This window comes from Arachis ipaensis, chromosome B8, assembly GCF_059453495.1.
Source record: "Arachis ipaensis isolate K30076 ecotype BB chromosome B8, ASM5945349v1, whole genome shotgun sequence".
In the NCBI taxonomy this organism is placed as follows: Eukaryota; Viridiplantae; Streptophyta; class Magnoliopsida; order Fabales; family Fabaceae; genus Arachis; species Arachis ipaensis.
This window is the reverse complement of record NC_142443.1, coordinates 19907219-19923282: the sequence shown is the minus strand read 5'-3', so window position 1 is coordinate 19923282 and position 16064 is coordinate 19907219. Positions and strand designations below refer to the sequence as shown.

Genomic DNA, 16064 nt, shown 5'->3' with positions numbered 1-16064 from the left:
GTTGAAATTAGTTTTTATAATGTTAATTTTTTAATAATACTTTATTAGAAAAAATCATCTTTTCAGAATTTTTTAAAAACTAATTAATATTATATATATTTTGTTACATTACATCTTGTTATAAAAAATGTATTTATTTCTAATGCTTATATTAAAAATAAAAACAAAATTTAAATTAGTAAATTTTAATCTATAATATAATAATAATATAGTAATTATTTTATATATTATATGAATAAAAATTAATTATTTTTTTATTTATAAAAATTTTAAGAGCTTGTTTTATATAAATATATATATATTTTTGATGAATGTGATATATTTTTTTATGTAAATAATCTTTTAAAAAAATCTAATAGTTAATCTATTACCTTTTTTGTTTTAGTCTAAATTAAATGTTTTTTATTTTTTTTGGAAAAAAAATCTTTTAAAGAATTTAATAATATGTGATGAGAAACACTGAATAAATTATACAGAAACCAATTAAAACACAACATAAAAATATCTTTAAAAAAAGACATTTTAGGCGTCTTTATCTAAGTGGCCTCTTTATATAAACTATTTGGGAACAGTCTAGAAAAACTATAGAGCTTTTTTTAGCGAGTCTTGATTGGGAATTTGTAAAATCAAGTGCAATAATTATTGCTGCATTTTCTTTTGTGGATGTGATTGTGCAACCAAAGAGGTTCAAACACATCAAAAAATTAAAGTTGGAGTCTTTTGTGTAGTTGGTTTTGTGGGTCCTTGTAGCTATATTATTGAGGGTGATCTGATGATAGCCGTGTTAGATGTCGGCAATGCCCTCTCCTTCTAAGCAATTTCGAAAGAAGGGAGAATGTTGGATTTCTCTTATTTTCATTGTTCTTCTTAAGGTCTATTTTCACTACCACTTATTTAATAATTAATTTTAATAATTACATTGTATTGAACAACTTAATCGAATAGTTAATTTATTCATATACTTAAATACATATTAGAACTTAAATTTTGTCTTGTGTAAATAGTATTTTATTCATAAATAACAAGTTTTTAAACAAAACTTTAATCTACCACATAATGATGCATGCTTAACTTGACAAATTAGAAATTACGATAAAAAAAAAAGAATTTAATCTACTTTATTCAAAAAAAAAAAATTTAACGAAAAAAATTTAGATAAAAAAATGAAGATTCTCATTAAATTTATAGAAGAGAACATGTACAATGTATATGATTTTTTTTTTTTACATTTACTCTTAAAAAAAAACCATCACTACTCTTCATTATTCAAAAACACTTTTTATCATTGTATTATCCAAAAAATAAATTCATGGAAGAAGTAGACTGGTGATCGATGTTGGAAAGATTGACAAAGAATCAATTGTGTCAGTATTCAAATATTTTATAATAAAAAAGAATTTATTTTTTTATTTTTTCAAAAAATTATTAAAGACATCAAGATGTACGATAATATTCTAAGTACAATTTTATCAGCATCATACGTAAACTGAAGAAATAGTATAAAAATAAGGGATAAAATACTTTTCAGACGAAATTTGATGGTACTCTATAAAATAAGATGTTTCGGACATGAAAATAGTTTTAAGATATAATTAGATTTTTTAGAGATATTTGTTTTCATACTTAGTTATTATAGGATTAATAATAATACTCTCCCAAAATATAATAAAACCTAAGAATTTTTTAATTAGTAATAGTAAAATTTTTTTAACTTTTTTGAACAAAAAAAAATCTCTCGATAGTTAAATAAAATATATACTTAATATTTGTGCATTTTTTTTTGGTGACTAATACTTGTGCATTTGAAATAGTGGATAAGAACTTATTTATATATATTGCACGTAGCAATTATAATTTGTTACGTACACATATAGTTGTGTATTTTCTCTTGCTAATAGATAAAATATTTTAAACATACACAATTTTTAAAAAATTGTGTCTATTTAGCCAATAGATACAATATTTTGAACATACACAATTCTTAAAAGGTTGTGTCCATTTAGTCAAATGATACTAAATGGTTAGTAACAGTATATTAATTAATCAAAATTTTAAATACCTTTCAATCTCCACTATTTACAAAATTTAAATACCATGCAAATATATGCATAAAAAATGTGCTACTAAGATTAAACATTTTTTTAGTGTAAATTTTAAAGTTCTAACAAAATAATAGGTGTCTAATCGATTAAACCTATACTCCATATATGTTAGAACCAAAAATCACACACATTATTGCTTATACCTTTTAAGTTCAAGAGTTTATAATTTTAAGTACTTACATAACCTTGTGCTCATCCTGGTTTCATGAATATTTATGAGAATAAAACCTCTAAAATGTTTGATTAGAGCAGCAGCACTCCAATATTCATATAGGTGGAATCTTTTGATAAATAATATTATCATTCCATTAAGAGTTTTATAATTTATTGTAAATAGTAGGGTTAAGTACTGAAATCGTCCCCAAGGTTTGGGGTGAAAATCAAAATCGTCCCCGATCTTTTTTTGTTATTAAAATCATCCCCAACGTTACAAAACGTTATAAAATCGTCCTTTTTTATCTCAATTTTATTTTTTTACCAAATTACCCTTAACTATTAATAAAAAAATAAAAAATATATTAAAAATAAAATAAAAACAAAAACAAAAACCTCCTCCCCCCACCCCACCCCCACCTCCACCTCCACCTCCACCTCCACCTCCGATGTCTCTTCCCAGTGAGAAAACCCAGCTTCTTCCTCTTCTTCTTCAACTTCAACACCGCCATCCTCCTCCGCCCTCCCCTCGCGCTCTCTCTTCTCTACTCCTCCGCCACCAGCTACCCCACTCTTGACCCCTTAACGCCTCTCACTTCTGAAAACAGATAGAGCTCCCTCAAGACCTTTCGACCATGCTACAAGATCGAGCCAACCGAAGGGTGAGACTGCCTCCAAGCACACTAGGCTCTCTCAACAACAGCTTCGCACTCATAAGGCTTCCTGCATCCAGGGCAGCGAGCATCTTCTTCAAGAATCCTCTTATGGCAAAAGAGGCAAAGCCGAAAGCCACACAAGCAAGGCAAGAAACTCGTGTCTGTCAAATTGAGATCCTCACAGCATATAGGACATGATGATGGCATAGCAGAGCGACTCCAAAGGACACCACCACCACAACGTCGGTCGGAGATTGGCAAGCTGTGCTGCTTGGACAAATTGGGAAAACTCTGGGGTCGAAATGCATCATTGGTGCACAAATTGTGAATCACACTTTTCACAACTCGTACCACTAACCAGCAAGTGCACTGGATCGTCCAAGTAATACCTTACGTGAGTAAGGGTCGAATCCCACGGAGATTGTTGGTTTGAAGCAATCTATGGTTATCTTGTAATTTTTAGTCAGGAAATCAATTATGTTTATCAGTTGAATTGCGAATAACCAAGGGAGCATAAATTAAAGGTTACTTGTTATGCAGTAATGGAGAATATGTTGGAGTTTTGGAGATGCTTTGTCTTCTGAATCTCTGCTTTCCTCTGTCTTCTTGTTCACGCACGCACGTCCTCCCATGGCAAACTGTGTGTTGGTGGATCACCGTTGTCAATGGCTACCTTCCTTCCTTCCAGTGAAAACTACGCTCACGCGCTCTGTCACAGCACGGCTAATCACCGGTTGGTTCTCGATCCGGTTGGAATAGGATTTACTATCCTTTTGCGTCTGTCACTAACGCCCAGCCTTCAGAAGTTTGAAGCTCGTCACAGTCATTCAATCCTTGAATCCTACTCGGAATACCACAGACAAGGTTTAGACTTTCCGGATTCTCATGAATGCCGCCATCAGTTCTAGCTTATACCACGGAGATTCTGATTAAGAGATCTCAGAGATACTCATTCAATCGGATATAGAACGGAGGTGGTTGTCAGGCACACGTTCATGGTTTGAGGAAGGTGATGAATGTCACAGATCATCACCTTCATCACAGTTAAGCGCGAATGAACATCTTAGATAGGAACAAGCGTGTTTGAATGGAAAACAGAAATACTTGCATTAATTCATCGAGACATAGCAGAGCTCCTCACCCCCAACAATGGGGTTTAGAGACTCATGCCGTTAGAGAATACAAGGGTTTGATCTAAAATGTCATGAGATACAAAATAAGTCTCTAAAAGTTGTTTAAATACTAAACTAGTAGCCTAGGGTTACAAAATATGAGTAGACTATGATGGATGATGCAGAGATCCACTTCTGGGGCCCACTTGGTGTGTGCTGGGATGAGACTTAAGCAATTCACGTGCATAGGCCATTTGTGGAGTTGAACGCCAGTTTTTATGCCAGTTTGGGCGTTCAACTCCAGCTTTTGATCCTTTTCTGGCGCTGGACGCCAGAATTGGGCAGAGAACTGGCGTTTGAACGCCAGTTTACGTCATCTATTCTTGTGCAAAGTATGGACTATTATATATTTCTGGAAAGCCCTGGATGTCTACTTTCCAACGCAATTGGAAGCATGCCATTTCGAGTTCTGTAGCTCTAGAAAATCCACTTTGAGTGCAGGGAGGTCAGAATCCAACAGTATCAGCAGTCCTTTTTCAGCCTGAATCAGATTTTTGCTCAGCTCCTTCAATTTCAGCCAGAAAAATACCTGAAATTACAGAAAAACACACAACTCATAGTAAAGTCCAGAAATATGAATTTTTCCTAAAAACTAATAAAAATAGACTAAAAACTAACTAAAACATACTCAAAACTATATGAAATTATCCCCAAAAAGCGTATAAAATATCCGCTCATCACAACACCAAACTTAAACTGTTGCTTGTCCTCAAGCAACTAGACAAATAAAAAAGAAGACTAATAGGTTGAGAAGCAATAATATCTCAGAGTTTTTTGCATGAAGCTCAGATTCTAATTAGATGAGCGGGGCTAGTAGCTTTTTGCTTCCGAACAGTTTTGGTATCTCACTTTATCCATTGAAGCTCAGAGTGATTGGCATCTATAGGAACTCAGAATTCAGATAGTGCTATTGATTCTCCTAGTTCAGTGTGATGATTCTTGAACACAGCTTCTTTATGAGTCTTGGCTGTGGCCCTAAGCACTTTGTTTTCCAGTATTACCACCGGATACATAAATGCCACAGACACATAACTGGGTGAACCTTTTCAGATTGTGACTCAGCTTTGCTAAAGTCCCCAATTAGAGGTGTCCAGAGTTCTTAAGCACACTCTTCTTTTTGCTTTGGACCTTGACTTTAACCGCTCAGTCTCAAGTTTTCACTTGACACCTTCACGCCACAAGCACATGGTTAGGGACAGCTTGGTTTAGCTGCTTAGACCAGGATTTTATTCCCTTAGGCCCTCCTATCCACTGATGCTCAAAGCCTTGGGATCCTTTTTATTTGCCCTTGCCTTTTGGTTTTAAGGGTTATTGGCTTTTTGCTCTTGCTTTTTGGTTTTAAGAGCTTTGGCTTTTTCTTCTTGCTTTCTCTCTTTTTTTTTTTTTTCTGCAAGCTTTGTTCCTTGCTGCTTTTTCTTGCTTCAAGAATCATTTTTATGATTTTTCAGAATATCAATAACATGTCTCATGTTCATCATTCTTTCAAGAGCCAACATGTTTAACAGTCTTAAACAACAAATTCAAAAGACATATGCACTGTTCAAGCATTCATTCAGAAGACAGAAAGCATTGCCACCACATTTAACTAATTAGAATTTCTTTTATTAAACTCGAAATTTTATTGCCTCTTATTCAAAAGATCTACTACTTTATTCATGTTTGCTGATGATGAGAAAAATAAACTATAGCTTAATTGGAGATAAAATCAAAATAGATACTAATTACTACTATATGACTTCTAAGGTAAACTTTTATAAGGACACTGTCACAGAGTTAAGGCAGAAATTGGAAATTAACAACCTTTATTCTGGGGGCACGGGGGTTCCTCTGATCCTTGGGGTGCTTGGTCCTACAAGAGAAGACTTTTGGCGCTTCAGTTCCCTTAAGTCACGCCCCTGCTCCTCTTGTTCTTTAAACATATAGGTCAGCATTTGACTGTGTTCCTTCTGTTCTTTTATTATTTGCTCCATAGCTTCCCGTATCTTGGTGACGGACGTCTCAAGATACTCCCAGTATTCAGCTTGAGGGATCTCTGGGAGGAATTCATGTGCTCTCTTCTTGATGGGATCCTCCTGTGCTTGTTGTCTCTCCATTGATGCTTTGGTGATTGACTTTTCAATTAGGATATATTTAGTTATTCCCATCCTTACTCCAGCGTCCTTGCAGAGCAGAGAAATCACGCTTGGATAAGCCAACCTGGCCTCTTTTGAATTTTTGTTAGCAATCTTGTAGAGTTCAGTGGAAATCAGCTGATGAACCTCCACTTCCTTCCCCATCATGATGCAATGAATCATCACTGCTCTTTTAACTGTGACTTCAGATCGGTTGCTAGTGGGCAACAGAGAATGCCCGATGAAGTCCAGCCATCCTCTGGCGGCTGGTTTGAGATCCTCTCTCTTGAGTTGATTTGGGACACCCTTTGTGTTGGTGGTCCACCTGGCTCCAGGGATACATATGTCCTCTAGAATCTTATCCAGGTCAATTTCTGCTCTCATCATCCTCCTGCTGAAGGAGTCTGGATCATCCTTTAGTTGAGGTAGCTTTAAGATCTCTCTGATCTTGTCAGGGGTGGTATGAACAATCTTCCCTCTGACCATGGTCCAAAATTCATAGAAGGCAGTTCCAGATAGTTTTTGCTTGTCAGTCTGCCACACATTAGCATAGAACTCCTGGACCATGTTCCTTCCTACTTTCGTTTCAGGATTAGCTAGGACTTCCCAGTTCCTGATTCGAATTTGCTCCTGGATCTCCGGATATTCATCTTCTTTCAGATCGAATCTAACTTCCGGGATCACTGATCTCAGACCCATTACTTTAAGATAATGGTCTGAATGTTCTTTAGATAAGAACTTCCCTTGATTCCAAAGTGGTTTTGGAACGCTCTCTTTCTTGCCTCTTGGAGTGGGTTGTTTTCCTTTAGGAGCCATGATCTTAGTGATCTCGGATAAACACACCAAACTTAGAGGTTTGCTTATCCTCAAGCAAAAGAAAAGAAAGGAGAGGGATAGAAGGAGAGCTAGGTGCAATTGTTGATGGAGGAGGGGGAGGCCGAACCCAAATTTAAAGGGATGGGGGGTGGGTTTTCGAAAAATTGGAAAAGATAAGATAAAAAGATTGAGTTGAAAAAGATAAGATAGAAGATATAATTTAATTTTGAAAAGATATGATAGATTTTTGAAAAAGATAAATCTGAATTTTGAAAAAGATAATATGGAGATTTGAAAAAGATATGAATTAGTTGAAAAGATAGATTTGTTTTCAGAAAAGATTTGAAAAGAGTTGGATTGAATTTGCAAAGATGCCTGGTGCTTATGGATTAAAATATATTTGATATTTTTTTTTGTGGTAGGGTTTTTAGAAATTATGGAATTTAGAAATCAGGGTTCTTGACATGTTCATGTAAAAATCATGCATTGAAGCATAAAATTTGAAATTAAAATGAAAATACGTGTGGAAAAAATGAATTTGGCTCCTCCCTGTATTCCTGGTGTTTGAACGCCCAAACACTGCCTATTTTGGGCGTTCAGCGCCCAATTGCTGCTCTCCTGGGCGTTCAACGCCCAGCTGCTGCCATTACTGACGTTCAACGCCCAGTGGGTGCCCCTTTCTGGCGTTGAACGCCCAGCTGCTATCATCACTGGCGTTCAGCGCCCAGTGGATGCCTATTTTGGGCGTTGAACGCCCAAAATGCTCTTTTACTGGCGTTTTCTTGCTATTGAGATCTTTTTCTCTGTTTTGTGTGCCAAGGTCTTCTGTAAATGATTATTTACCTTGTTGTCAATGAACTCTATATAAACAAATAAAAATAAAAATAGAAATAGGGCAAAATGCTTAGAGGATTGTTGCCCCATGGCTGGGTTGCCTCCCAGCAAGCGCTTCTTTATTGTCTTTAGCTGGACCTTGCTGAGCTTTTAATCTAGCTTCAGCCTTGAGCATTCTTGCTCGATGTTGCCTTCAAGATAATGCTTAATTCTCTGTCCATTGACAATGAACTTCTTATCAGAATCAATATCTCGAAGCTCCACATAACCATATGGTGACACACTTGTAATCACGTATGGTCCCCTCCACCGGGATTTCAATTTCCCGGGGAATAGCCTGAGTCTAGAGTTAAACAACAGGACCTTCTGTCCTGGTTCAAAGATTCTAGATGACAGCTTTCTGTCATGCCATTTTTTTTATTTTTCTTTATAAAGCTTGGCATTTTCGAAAGCTGTGAATCTGAATTCTTCTAGCTCATTTAGCTGGAGCAATCGTTTTTCTCCTGCTAATTTGGCATCAAAGTTTAGGAATCTGGTTGCCCAGTAGGCCTTATGTTCCAGTTCCACGGGCAGGTGGCATGCCTTACCATACACGAGTTGGTATGGAGAGGTCCCTATAGGGGTCTTGAATGCTGTTCTGTAAGCCCACAGAGCATCATCCAAGCTCCGTGCCCAATCCTTTCTACGGGTATTTACTGTCCGTTCCAGGATTCTCTTTAATTCTCTGTTAGAGACTTCAGCTTGCCCATTAGTTTGTGGATGATATGGAGTGGCCACCTTGTGGCGAATTTCATACCGAACCATGGCAGAGTAAAGCTGTTTATTGCAGAAGTGAGTGCCCCCATCACTGATTAACACTCTAGGGACACCAAACCTACTAAAGATATGTTTCTGGAGGAACTTCAGCACTGTTTTAGTATCATTGGTGGGTGTGGCAATAGCCTCAACCCATTTTGATACATAGTCAACTGCCACCAGAATATAAGTGTTTGAATATGATGGTGGAAAAGGTCCCATGAAGTCAATTCCCCATACGTCAAACAACTCAATTTCCAAGATTCCTTGTTGAGGCATGGCGTAACCATGAGGCAGATTACCAGCTCTTTGGCAACTGTCACAATTACGTACAAATTCTTGGGAATCTTTATAGAGTGTGGGCCAATAGAAGCCACATTGGAGGACCTTGGTGGCTGTTCGCTCACCTCCGAAATGGCCTCCATATTGAGATCCGTGGCAATGCCACAGGATCCTCTGTGCTTCTTCTCTAGGCACACACCTACGGATAATTCCGTCTGCACATCTCTTAAAGAGATAAGGTTCATCCCACAAGTAGTACTTTGCATCAGTAATTAATTTCTTCTTTTGTATCCTGTTGTACTCCTTGGGTATGAACCTTGCAGCTTTATAGTTTGCAATATCGGCAAACCATGGTGCTTCCTGAATGGTGAATAAGTGCTCATCAGGAAACGTCTCAGAGATCTCAAGAGAAGGGAGGGACGTCCCTTCCACTGGCTCTATCCGGGACAGATGATCAGCCACTTGGTTCTCTGTCCCTTTTCTGTCTCTTATTTCTATATCAAACTCTTGCAGAAGTAATACCCATCTGATGAGCCTGGGTTTTGAATCTTGCTTTGTGAGTAGATATTTAAGAGCAGCATGATCAGTATACACAATCACTTTTGATCCTACTAAGTATGATCTGAACTTGTCAATGGCGTAAACCACTACAAGTAATTCTTTTTCTGTGGTTGTGTAATTTTTCTGGGCATCATTTAGAACGCGACTGGCATAATAAATGACATGCAGAAGCTTGTCATGCCTCTGTCCCAATACTGCACCAATGGCATGATCACTGGCATCACACATTAGCTCAAATGGTAATGTCCAGTCTGGTGCAGAAATGACTGGTGCTGTGACCAGCTTAGCCTTCAGCGTTTCAAACGCCTGCAGGCACTTTGTGTCAAACACAAATGGCGTGTCAGCAGCTAGCAGATTGCTTAGAGGTTTTGCGATTTTTGAAAAATCCTTTATAAACCTCCTATAGAATCCTGCATGCCCCAGAAAGCTTCTGATTGCCTTAACATTGGCAGGTGGTGGTAATTTTTCAATTACCTCTATTTTTGCTTGATCCACCTCTATTCCCTTGTTTGAGATTTTATGCCCAAGAACAATTCCTTCAGTCACCATGAAGTGACACTTTTCCCAGTTTAAAACTAGGTTGGTTTCTTGGCATCTTTTCAGAATAAGTTTCAGGTGATCAAGACAGGAGCTGAATGAGTCTCCATATACTGAGAAGTCATCCATGAAGACTTCCAGAAATTTTTCCACCATATCAGAGAAAATAGAGAGCATGCATCTCTGGAAGGTTGCAGGCGCATTACATAGCCCAAAGGGCATCCTTCTATAAGCAAACACTCCGGATGGACATGTGAATGCTATTTTCTCTTGATCATGGGGATCCATTGCAATCTGGTTATAGCCTGAATAGCCATCCAAAAAGCAGTAATAATCATGACCTGCTAGTCTTTCTAGCATCTGGTCTATGAATGGTAAAGAAAAATGATCCTTTCTGGTGGCTGTATTGAGCCTTCTGTAGTCAATACACATGCGCCACCCTGTAACTGTTCTTGTAGGAACCAGTTCATTTTTTTCATTATGAATCACTGTCATGCCTCCCTTTTTTGGGACGACTTGAACAGGGCTCACCGAGGGGCTATCAGAAATGGGATAAATAATCCCAGCCTCTAGTAATTTGGTGACCTCTTTTTGCACCACTTCCTTCATGGCTGGATTTAGCCGCCTCTGTGGTTGAACCACTGGTTTGGCATTATCCTCCAACAGGATTTTGTGCATGCATCTAGCTGGGCTTATGCCCTTAAGGTCACCTATGGACCACCCAAGAGCTGTCTTGTGTGTTCTTAGCACTTGAATAAGTGCTTCCTCTTCCTGTGAACTTAAAGCAGAGCTTATGATCACTGGAAAAGTATCACCTTCTCCTAGAAATGCATATTTCAAGGATGGTGGTAGTGGCTTGAGCTCCGGTTTAGGAGGTTTTTCCTCTTTTAGAAGAAATTTCAGAGGCTCTTTCATGTCCTCTGAATCCTCCAAATCAGGCTGAACATCTTTAAAGATGTCTTCCAACTCTGATTCGAGACTCTCAGCCATGTTGATCTCTTCTAACAAGGAGTCAATAAGATCAACTTTCATGCAGTCTGTTGATGTGTCTGGATGCTGTATGGCTTTGACAGCGTTCAACTTAAACTCATCATCATTGACTCTCAGGGTTATTTCCCCCTGTTGGACGTCAATAAGGGATCGTCCAGTTGCTAGGAAGGGTCTTCCTAGAATGAGAGTAGCACTCTTGTGTTCCTCCATTTCTAGCACAACAAAGTCAGTGGGAAAGGCAAATGGCCCAACCCTGACAATCATGTCTTCAATCACGCCTGATGGGTATTTAGTGGAGCCATCAGCAAGTTGAAGACATATCCGGGTTGGTTTAACTTCTTCAGTTAAACCAAGCTTTCTGATAGTGGATGCAGGTATTAGGTTGATGCTTGCCCCAAGGTCGCATAAAGCTGTCTTGGTGCAATCACTTTCTAATATGCATGGTATCAGAAAACTCCCAGGGTCTTTAAGCTTTTCAGGAAAGCTTTTCAGGATGACTGCACTGCATTCTTCAGTGAGGAGAACTCTTTCTGTTTCTCTCCACTCCTTTTTATGACTCAAGATCTCTTTCATGAACTTGGCATAAGAAGGTATTTGCTCAAGTGCCTCTGCAAATGGAATCTTTATTTCAAGAGTCCTTAGATAATCTGCAAAGCGAGCAAATTGCTTATCCTGCTCCTCTTTCCGGAGTTTTTGAGGATAAGGTATCTTGGCTTTATATTCCTCAACCTTAGTGGTTAAAGAAGCCTTTTTAGAGGGGTTGTTATCAGCACTTGTGTGTGTCTGATCCCTCACTGGCAATTGAGTGCCAGAGTCAGAAGCTGGAGTGAAACTGGATGCCAACTCCTTGTCTGCTTCTGGCGTCTGAACGCCAGAGCTGTGCCCATTTTGGGCGTTCAACGCTGGATTCTGCCCTATTTGGGCGTTCAACGCCAGATTCTTGCCCATTTCTGGCGTTGAACGCCAATCCTGCCTTGTTTCTGGCGTTGAACGCCAGTTTTGGGCATGGTCTGGGCGTTCAGCGCCAGCCTTCCACCCATTTTCTGGCGTTTTAGCGCCAGAATTATTTTTCCCTGGGCTCTTACTGTCCTCAGGTGAATCTTTGGTGGGTTGCTCATTTCTTGAATTTTTGATGCCTTGAGGTGGGGTATTTAATGTTTTCCCACTTCTTAATTGAACTGCTTGGCATTCTTCTGCTATTTGCCTTGATAGCTGCTGCTTTGTTTGCTTAAACTGTTCGTCCATATGTATATTAGCTATCCTTGTCTCTTGTAGCCTGTCCTTGAATTCAGCTAGCTGCTTTGTTAGAAAATCCAATTGCTGATTGAATTCAGCAGCTTGTTTTACAGTACTGAATTCAGCAGTTACTGTTTTAACCTCTTCATTCATGGAAGGGTTGCTGCTTAGGTACAGATGCTGATTCCTGGCAACTGTATCAATGAGCTCTTGAGCCTCTTCAATTGTCTTTCTCATATGGATAGATCCACCAGCTGAGTAATCTAGAGACATCTGAGCTCCTTCTGCAAGCCCATAGTAGAAGATGTCTAACTGAACCCACTCTGAAAACATTTCAGAGGGGCATTTTCATAGCATCTCTCTGTATCTCTCCCAGGCATCATAAAGAGATTCATTATCTCCTTGTTTAAAGCCCTGGATGTCCAGCCTTAGCTGTGTCATCCTTTTTGGAGGAAAATACTGATTCAGGAATTTTTCTGTCAGCTGTTTCCATGTTCTTATGCTGGCCTTAGGTTGGTTATTTAACCACCTCTTAGCTTGATCTTTTACAGCAAATGGAAACAGTAATAGTCTGTAGACATCCTGATCTATTTCCTTATCATGTACTGTGTCAGCAATTTGTAAAAATTATGCCAGAAACTCTGTAGGTTCTTCCTGTGGAAGACCGGAATACTGGCAACTTTGCTGCACCATGATAATGAGCTGAGGATTCAACTCAAAGCTACTAACTCCAATGGAGGGTATGCAGATGCTACTCCCATATGAAGTAGTAGAGGGGTTAGAATATGACCCCAGAGTCCTCCTGGACTGTTCATTTCCACTTTTGTCCATGATGGATAAAGGGATATAACTTGGATTGATTTACCTTTTTATTTATTTTATTTTATTTATTTATTTATTATTATTTTTTTTTTTTGAATTTTGAATTTTATGATGAAAGAGAAAAACACAAAAAAAAAAGACACAAGATTTAAAATTTTTAGATCTAATGCTCCTTGTTTTCGAAAATTTTGGAGGGAAAACACCAAGGAACACCAAACTTAAAATTTTTAGAAAACCAAACCAAAATTTTCGAAAACCAAAGGGAAATCAACAAGAAAATACCAAACTTAAAGTTTGGCACAGGATTTAATAGAAAAAATTATTTTTGAAAAAGATTTTAAAAGATATGATAGCCAATTACCATGAACATAAACACCACGTTCTAACTAATTGAGCTATAAATTTAAAGTGTTTTATCAAGGGATAAATAATAAAAGACTCTAAACCAAAAAAAGAAAGATTTTTCCTAATCTAAGCAACAAAATAAACCGTTAGTTGTCCAAACACGAACAATCCCCGGCAACGGCGCCAAAAACTTGGTGCACAAATTGTGAATCACACTTTTCACAACTCGTACCACTAACCAGCAAGTGCACTGGGTCGTCCAAGTAATACCTTACGTGAGTAAGGGTCGAATCCCACGGAGATTGTTGGTTTGAAGCAATCTATGGTTATCTTGTAATTTTTAGTCAGGAAATCAATTATGTTTATCAGTTGAATTGCGAATAACCAAGGGAGCATAAATTAAAGGTTACTTGTTATGCAGTAATGGAGAATATGTTGGAGTTTTGGAGATGCTTTGTCTTCTGAATCTCTGCTTTCCTCTGTCTTCTTGTTCACGCACGCACGTCCTCCCATGGCAAACTGTGTGTTGGTGGATCACCGTTGTCAATGGCTACCTTCCTTCCTTCCAGTGAAAACTACGCTCACGCGCTCTGTCACAGCACGGCTAATCACCGGTTGGTTCTCGATCCGGTTGGAATAGGATTTACTATCCTTTTGCGTCTGTCACTAACGCCCAGCCTTCAGAAGTTTGAAGCTCGTCACAGTCATTCAATCCTTGAATCCTACTCGGAATACCACAGACAAGGTTTAGACTTTCCGGATTCTCATGAATGCCGCCATCAGTTCTAGCTTATACCACGGAGATTCTGATTAAGAGATCTCAGAGATACTCATTCAATCGGATATAGAACGGAGGTGGTTGTCAGGCACACGTTCATGGTTTGAGGAAGGTGATGAATGTCACAGATCATCACCTTCATCACAGTTAAGCGCGAATGAACATCTTAGATAGGAACAAGCGTGTTTGAATGGAAAACAGAAATACTTGCATTAATTCATCGAGACATAGCAGAGCTCCTCACCCCCAACAATGGGGTTTAGAGACTCATGCCGTTAGAGAATACAAGGGTTTGATCTAAAATGTCATGAGATATAAAATAAGTCTCTAAAAGTTGTTTAAATACTAAACTAGTAGCCTAGGGTTACAAAATATGAGTAGACTATGATGGATGATGCAGAGATCCACTTCTGGGGCCCACTTGGTGTGTGCTGGGCTGAGACTTAAGCAATTCACGTGCAGAGGCCATTTGTGGAGTTGAACGCCAGTTTTTATGCCAGTTTGGGCGTTCAACTCCAGCTTTTGATCCTTTTCTAGCGCTGGACGCCAGAATTGGGCAGAGAACTGGCGTTTGAACGCCAGTTTACGTCGTCTATCCTTGTGCAAAGTATGGACTATTATATATTGTTGAAAAGCCCTGGATGTCTACTTTCCAACGCATTTGGAAGCATGCCATTTCGAGTTCTTTAACTCCATAAAATACACGTTGAGTGCAGGGAGGTCAGAATCCAACAGCATCAGCAGTCCTTTTTCAGCCTGAATCAGATTTTTGCTCAGCTCCTTCAATTTCAGCCAGAAAAATACTTGAAATTATAGAAAAACACACAACTCATAGTAAAGTCCAGAAATATGAATTTTTCCTAAAAACTAATAAAAATAGACTAAAAACTAACTAAAACATACTCAAAACTATATGAAATTATCCCCAAAAAGCGTATAAAATATCCGCTCATCAATCATCAGCCCTCCAAGCTCGGCAATTACCAGTCCAAGGAACCAAATTAGCACTCTCAGGTTTCAAATTTCGAGACCCTGAATTCGGCCCCCTGTTTGGATCTTCACAATTCGATGAAGCCATTTGCACAACGGATTCATCACCGTGTGAAGGAGGTGAATCAGAACAAGGGTTCTGGCGCTTATCATTGGCGGCTAGAGCATCTGCCACAACCTCCCAATCATCCAAGCAACCATCATCACCTTCTTCTTCCCCTCCTCCTTCCTCTTCTTCATCGTCATTTTCTTCTGTTATGTTTTCAGAGCAACACCCAGCGCTGCTGTAACCACTGCTGCTCCCGCTACTTCCAGTGTTAATGAGAATGTTAATGAGGAAGGGAGGGTTAATGTGAAGTGATGATCATGGTGGGATGAAGCTTAATTTTTTTTGTTAAAGGGATGGGGATGGGGATGGGGATATGGTTTCATTTTTTTGTTAAGGGGATGGGGATGGCTGGGAATGGGGTGCGGTGGGGTGGGGTTGGGGTTAGGTTTTGTTTTTATTTTTAATATATTTTTTATTTTTTTATTAATAGTTAAGGATAATTTGGTAAAAAAAAATAAAATTGAGATAAAAAAAGGACGATTTTATAACATTTTGTAATGTTGGGGATGATTTTAATAAAAAAAAAAGGTCGGGGACAATTTTGATTTTCACCCCAGACCTTAGGGACGATTTCAGTACTTAACCCTAAATAGTACTAAATCCTATATCTTAGTGCTCTAATTGCTAAATAATTTGTTATTACCCATTAAACATTGAAACTAGTGGTTTACTAGAATAAGGTTGGGTTCTCATCATAACAATAATAAGTTTTAATCTCATTTTAGTAGTACTCTCTTTGGTTTTATCCCTTGACAAATTTTTAGTCAAAAGATCT

General features: G+C 38.3%; 1 pseudogene; it reads right to left on the bottom strand.

Annotated features, from left to right (window-relative positions):
* Positions 1 to 2874: 2874 nt before the first annotated feature.
* On the bottom strand, positions 2875 to 15499 carry LOC148547382 (uncharacterized; annotated as a pseudogene).
* Positions 15500 to 16064: the final 565 nt, after the last annotated feature.